The sequence below is a fragment of the Thrips palmi genome, unplaced genomic scaffold (assembly GCF_012932325.1).
Source record: "Thrips palmi isolate BJ-2018 unplaced genomic scaffold, TpBJ-2018v1 HiC_scaffold_12, whole genome shotgun sequence".
NCBI classification, from domain to species: Eukaryota; Metazoa; Arthropoda; class Insecta; order Thysanoptera; family Thripidae; genus Thrips; species Thrips palmi.
In genome coordinates this window covers 8379032-8385872 of record NW_023144623.1, presented here as the reverse complement: position 1 = coordinate 8385872, position 6841 = coordinate 8379032, and the positions used below count along the sequence as shown (strand labels likewise).

At 58.6% G+C, this 6841-nt stretch overlaps 1 protein-coding gene across 1 annotated transcript in view; it reads right to left on the bottom strand.

The window, feature by feature from the left end:
• Positions 1-6108, bottom strand: part of LOC117640291 (discoidin domain-containing receptor 2-like) — a 61980-nt gene extending 55872 nt beyond the window's left edge. Inside the window, exon 1 of the mRNA XM_034376659.1 lies at positions 5697-6108. The gene's annotated coding sequence lies outside the window, so the exon portion shown is untranslated. The remainder of the gene's footprint in view (positions 1-5696) is intronic.
• Positions 6109-6841: the final 733 nt, after the last annotated feature.

Genomic DNA, 6841 nt, shown 5'->3' with positions numbered 1-6841 from the left:
AACGTTCGGATGCCGGACGCCTCGGGCACACTGTCGGGGAAGACCGGCCGGCGGGAAGACCGGCCGAGGCGGCTAATTTCATCAATCGGCGATAAAGGACGGGGGGGGGGAATCATTTACAGCGCAGCGACATGCATTATCGCGCGTGGCGTCGCGAGGCGCGTCGTGCGCGTGCGTCCGCGCGCGTGGCCCGGCCGGCAGATAAGGCACGACAAAACGGCCACACACACACACACACACACTCACACACACGTGCAAAGCGCACCCGGTAGCTTCATTATTTTCTTTTACGAACCAAAAACCTGTGCCTGTGTGAAATGGTGGCTCTGTGTGTGTGTGTGTGTGTGTGTGTGTGTGTGTGCGCGCACCACTGCACGCCCCTTTGGTTTTTCTTCCGCAACGTCTGATGAAAGCCAAAGCGGAACAGCGGCGCGCGGGAGGGGCTGGGTAAGTGGATTGGAGGAGGATCTGTGCTGCCCTGGCCGGCCTGCCTGGCCTTCGCTGCTGCAACTATCGCCAGGCCTCCGCGTCTGTGTGTGTGTGTGAGTGTGTGTGTCATTGAAAGGTTTGTGGTGGTCAGTGGCGCTGCCAGTGGCACAGCCTTCCCAATTAGGGATGATAGTGTCTCCAGCAAGGCCAGTGAGGCCTGGGGGGAGGGGAGGGGAGGGAGGAAGGGAGGAGGGGAGGCCAACGGGCTCGCTGGGTCACTGGGGTGGAAGTCGCAGAGACAAGGTAAGAGCACGGCGCTGCAGCCGCGCTGCAGCCACGAGCAAAAGATCCGCGAATGCGGCGGGGAAGAAAGGGAAGAAAAGAGGGAAAAAAGAGAAAAAGTGTGCAGCGCGGAGCGATTCTGGCGGCGAGCTGCGCGGGAGCGGGTCAAGTCCAGCAGCGCGTTTTTTGAAGGACGGACAGGACAGTGGCGTTTGCGTTTCCCGAGGCGGGGAGCGTTTCACGGTGTGTCCGCGGCTTTGATCCGCGAGTGATGCCGATTTACACTGGGCGGACCGTGCGTTGAGGGTGGACCACAGACGGCACTGCAGGGCGGGGAGGGGCGCGGCCCTGCGGCTGACGGCCGGCAAACAGACCGGCCGACCGACCGACCGCCGCCGGCGACGACGGCCACGACGACAGCCTCGAGGGAGGCGAGGCAGCACCGCCACCGCCACGACAAAAATCTTCAACGACTCGCCGGCATTCACATGCTTTCTATTTTCTATTTTATTTGTTTTTATTTTTTTGGCGGCATCCTCCCCCGTTATGATGGCTCGGAGCGATGCCGCATCGGAAATGTGTACCGGAGCAGAGAGTGCGGGGGAGAGAGAGAGAGAGAGAGAGAGAGAGAGAGAGAGAGAGAGAGAGAGAGAGAGAGAGAGAGAGAGAGAGAGAGAGAGAGAGAGAGAGACTAGACGCCGAGACAGACGCGTTGCTCCGCGCTTTGCATGTTTATGCTCATCGTCGCAGTGGTTGCCGTGCGGCCCGCGTCGTCCAGACACATATCGGAGAAAAAGAGAGCAAGAGAGAGAGAGAGAGAACACAACGAAAAGAAAAGGCTATACACGGAGGAAATGTGTATCGGATAGATGATGTCGGGCTGCGGCGGCGCCAGATTTGCCCCCCTCCGCTGTTCCCAATCATCTCGCCTCTCTCTTTTTTATCGCCTCTCTCTCTTTCTCTCTCTCTCTCCCAGCCACCTGCTGCGGCGCCGTACAAGTGCTGCGACAGCCCTTTGACTCATTCATGGCGGGAAAATACTTCGCGTTTCGAAAGCGTCTCTGAATGTGTTTCGTGGTTGTCTGAGCTGTTTTTCTTCTCACTTCTACAGCTGAGTGGTCCCTCTTACGCTCGAAAAATTTGCAGTGCTCCAGGTGGGACGGGTGTAACCTACATAATCAGGTCCTTGGGTCGACACTGTTAATTTTGCAAGCCAACACGCGATGAGCCCGCTGACAAGTCTCCTTAAATAAGGCATTCTATTCGGAATGCTACTCCACTGTTAATGAGGGTTCCGAGTCTGAGTTGGGATTGCTTCCCCGATTCGCGGCGATTCACAGCGACGCAGTGCACCCCCCCCCCCCCTTTCCAGGTATCGGAGTGAGCGTCCTCCAAGACGGGGACACTCCCTGCAAAAACGCGCCGGTGTCGGCGGACAAGTGTACCCCCGGCCCAGGGAACCCTCGGGTACATCTCGCCTAGGACCAAGGTACTCGGGGGTACACAACGCCTAGGCTCAATGTACCCCGGGTACCTCAGGTCTGGGGGGTACACTGAGCCTAGGCGAGTTGTACCCTGGGTACAAAAAGCCTAGGCGAGTTGTACCCGGGGTACAAAAAGCCTAGGTGAATTGTATCCTCCCTCATCCGAGGGGAGGATACAACTAGCCTAGGCGAATTTTCCTCGTACCCTGCGTTGACCCGGTACAAAAAGCCTAGGCGAATTGTACCCCGGGGTACAAAAAGCCTAGGCAAATTGTATCCTCCTTCATCCAAGGGGAGCCCGTTAGGTTTGGTTAGGAAAGGTCGTACGATTTCTTTTGAGAATCAGATCTGTCGCGAGTAGAGTAAGATCTGTCACGAGCCCCTTAGGTTTGGTTAGGATTGGTAGGACAATTCAGTTTTAGAAGTCTTCCGTCGGTTCAATTAAAAACCAACCATTGACGCATCACAATCCTGCCGGGGAAGAATATAAATCCCCTCGTCTTGTTGCATCCTCCCTCGGCGAGAGAGGATACAATTCGCCTAGGCTTTTTGTACCCCGGGGTACAATTCGCCTAGGCTTTTTGTACCCCGGGGTACAATTCGCCTAGGCTTTTTGTACTCCGGGGTACAATTCGCCTAGGCTAGTTGTATCCTCCCCTCGGATGAGGGAGGATACAATTCACCTAGGCTTTTTGTACCCGGGTACAACTCGCCTAGGCTTTTTGTACCCGGGGTACAACTCGCCTAGGCTCAGTGTACCCCCCAGGCCTGAGGTACCCGGGGTACATTGAGCCTAGGCGTTGTGTACCCCCGGGTACCTTAGTCCTAGGCGAGTTGTACCCGAGGGTTCCCTGGGCCGGGGGGTACACTTCGCCGCTTACACCGGCTTCGGACGGCTGCTCGATGAGACAGTTCTTGCCTACCTTCCCCGCACGCCCCCGCCCTGTTCCTCCACCATATTTCTTGCCTTTCACATTTCTTCTTTTGTGAGCGCGGGGAAAAGCGGATTTCGCCCAGATTCTGCTGATGTCTGATCATGTGCTCTCTCTGTTTAGAGCAGGGGCGACGGTTCGACTCCCTCCCCCCCCCATTTTTTCTGCTTTCTCCCTTTTCTCTCGACCCTCACTCACTGCGGAGCTTCGGCCGCCCCGGATTGGCTCGTGAGGGGCGGCTGCCTCGTTAGTGAAAGGGGCACTACTTGAGCGTAGATTTCATTATGTTTCGTCGATACGGCCGGTCACTTCCCTTCTAATAAAGCACTTCCGAGACATTTCCAGAAGGCGCGCCGAATTAGGCTCGAGTGGCGCCGAGAGAGAGAGAGAGAGAGAGAGAGAGAGAGAGAGAGAGACGCATAGGTACTCAGAATCACAGCAGTGAGGCCCCACGTCTTCGAGGGCAGTGCAGGCAGTCGCGCACGACTACAGCCGCGGTTTGAACTCGAAATTTCTATCGAACAGCACTCGACCAGCTAAACGAGGCTAGGGTTTTGACAGTGGCTGGCTGCGCGACGCGTGACTCCATAGGCCCGAATTAGGCCACCGACCGGGCAGGTGTTGGACCGGGAGAGCCGCCGCGGCGCGCCGTGAGGGGAGGGGCTTACAGTAAATACACCTGGGCTAAGGAGATTACGCCGCTTTTGCCCGTATTTGCGAAAATCGTGTGTCCCAACTGAACGTGACTGTCGCGGGTTCGCGTCCCCCCTCCGGCGGCCGAGCTTTTGCGCCGTGCCGCCGCTGTAGTTCGCGGCTCTATACTGTTTCCGTACGCCGAGCGCGAGGCGGAGGCAACGAAGAGGCTGGATCAAATTACATCCATCGCAAGCGGACCGGGTTCAAGTACCGGCGGGTGCAGCATTTTTTTTTTTTTTTTTTTGCTATTTTTGGGCTGTTTTGGGAGTGACTGATTCACAGTTCACAGGCTTATCCCCGCACCAGGGCAGCCAGGGCTGGAGGCAAGGCTGGAGGCTTGCTAGGCCAGGCCAGACACTACACTGCTGGGGGCCTGAGGCGGGGCGGCGCGGCGCTGGGGTCACATCAAGGCAGCACAAAGCGGCCAGGCTGCCGGATCGCCGCCCCGGCGCCAAGTTTGTAACTAAAGGTAGCCCCGGACACCCGCAGCAGCGCGAGCAGCACGAGAGGCGCCTCTGTCTCTCCCTCTCGCTCCCCTTGCCAGCATACCCGATGAGTGCGAGAGAGACGGAGAGCACTGACGGATTACCGCCCCATTACGATATGGGGGAGCCCCGCGCCACTGTCGGGATGCTCAACTCGCGCTCGCACTTCTCGAGCTTCTCGCGGAGACACTGGCCCTTCCAGCCCCCCGCTGCATATTGCTGGCCTTTCCGCCGCGGCGCGAAGCATCGCGTAGCGGGGCAGCGAAGAAAGGGTACACAAGCAAAAGGCCTTAATTACAGCACGAGATAAACAGGGAAACGCGCCGGGCAGACGAGGTTGGCGGCAGGCAGGCCGTCCCAAGACACAGCCCCTGTTTACCCGCCACTTTTCGGACGGACTGGCGCCGCGCTGGCTGCCTGGCTGCCTGGCTGCTGCAGAGAGGGTGACGTGTTTTGCTTCGCTTTAAAAGAGTGCGTACTAGTGTAATTACCAGCCCCGGGGTGCAGTGTGCCAGAAGACTGGCGCAGTCGGCCGAAACTCTAAACGCGCTTCGAGCTCCAGAGTCGTTAAATGGGACTCCAACCGAACGTGTGACCCCACCAATGGGTTCCTCGTCCGGAGAGCAATCCATTGGCGGGGTCACACGATCGGTTCGAGTCCCATTTAGCGACTATGGAGCTCAAAACGCGTCTCGAATTTTTGCCGCCTGCACCGGTCTTCTGGTCCACTGTGGGGTGGAGCTGCGGGAAGAGGAACGATTCCGGGTTTGCCCTATGCGCTGCCCTTCGCGGCGCGTCCGGCCGCCCGATGCGGTAACTTGAATCTGATTCCGGGCATTATCGGTGGCGTGGCATAGCCTGGCGGAGACGCGATGGATTCGAATTTGGCGCCGTTTCCGAATATGCGGTCGAGAGTGTGTGTGTGTGTGTGTGTGTGTGTGTGTGTGTGTGTGTGTGTGTGTGTATGATCGGCGGATTCGGCGCATTCCCTCTCATCCGCGGCCAGTAATGACACAAAGATTAGCCTGCATTTGCATAGCGTATTGGCCCCGGCGCCGCGTAAGCGCATGCACGCACACACACGCGCACACACACACACACACGGTGACACCGGCCGGCCAGAAGATGAGAGTTTCATGCAGACAAATAGCGAGCGACGACGCCGTTTCCGATCAGGCCAACCTCGAATTTCGGTCACCATGCCGGCCCGGCGGGGGGCGGGACCCGGTGATCATTTCAAATCGGTTTGTTTTTACGGAAAAGAGTTAAATTGAATCATTCTCACGTTGATGGGACGCGTACTACGCACCCAACTAGCGGGAGAAACGCTTTGCGGTACCCGTTTTTTCTTTTTTTTTTTAACGTCAGTGAAAACGCAGGTGACTCACATTGCCAGCGGAGAAGAGTTCCTTCGGCGTGCCGCCTCTCCCGAAACGGCGGCCCGGCCAACCACAACAGTCACGACACAATCCGACCCCACACTGTTTTTCGTTGGGTTTTTTTTTCGCGCCGCGCGGGTAATCCTTTTAATGATGCACTGTCAGTTCATCGACACTGCCGCGCACTACACTGTGATCGTCCGCCGCCGGGAGACAATCACGGGGTGCTTGTCGCTGCCGCCGGCGCTGGAGTGCACCTGTGGCGCTGCTTGGCGCGTCGCCGGCACACCGGGACCACGACGACGACGACGACGGCGTCCTGGAGGGCGGCGAGACTGCCGTCAACCTGGGGCGCTGGACGAGGCCGGCGAGGCCGGCTCCGCGGTGGGGGCGTCTGCGTGCTCCGCACTAGGTCCGCGTCGTTCCCGCGCGCTCGCGAGCGAACTCGGCTCGGCTCGGGTCGGCCCACTCGGTGCGCGGCGTCGCGGCGTTCGGCTCGACCCGACCGCACCGCTCCCAGCTCCGCAGCGCACTGGCTGGCTGGCTCGCTGGCTCCGCTCGCCGCTCGCCTCGGCGTCGCCGTGCCGCAGCCTGGCGGTGGCGCTTCGCCCTGCCCGCTCTGCCTCGCTCCGGGGGAAGTGGCGCAGCGCAGCGTGGAGTCCTTCCCCGCCGCGACGTCGCGCCCCCCGCAGCCTCCGTGCAGCGGGCCGCGCTGCTGCACTGCAAGCAGGCGAAGCAGGCCGCCAAGCACCCCGCGAGGCTCTGGAACACCTACCAGGAACGCGCCAACACAAGAGTTCCAGCCCGCGCGGATCTCTTCAAGGGGTACCCAACTCAAGATAATCATTGCACGTCTAGTTGGTAATCAGAGCAATAATCAACATCATCCAATGAAATGACAATCATACTCTCGGGGATTCAATCACTTTTGGCCATTTTTGCGAGACCACTGCTCCCAAACTATCAGCGGTCAAAGCCTTCCCGAGGCGGGGCATGAAAGAGTAGGGTCTTCATAATAGTAAGGCGTCGAGGAGGCCTTTGACCGCAACTAAATTGGATGCAGTGACCGCTCAAAGTCAGCAAAAACGGTAATTTTCTGAAATTCATTCACTTTTTGACCATTTTTGCGAGACCACTGCTCCCAAACTATCAGC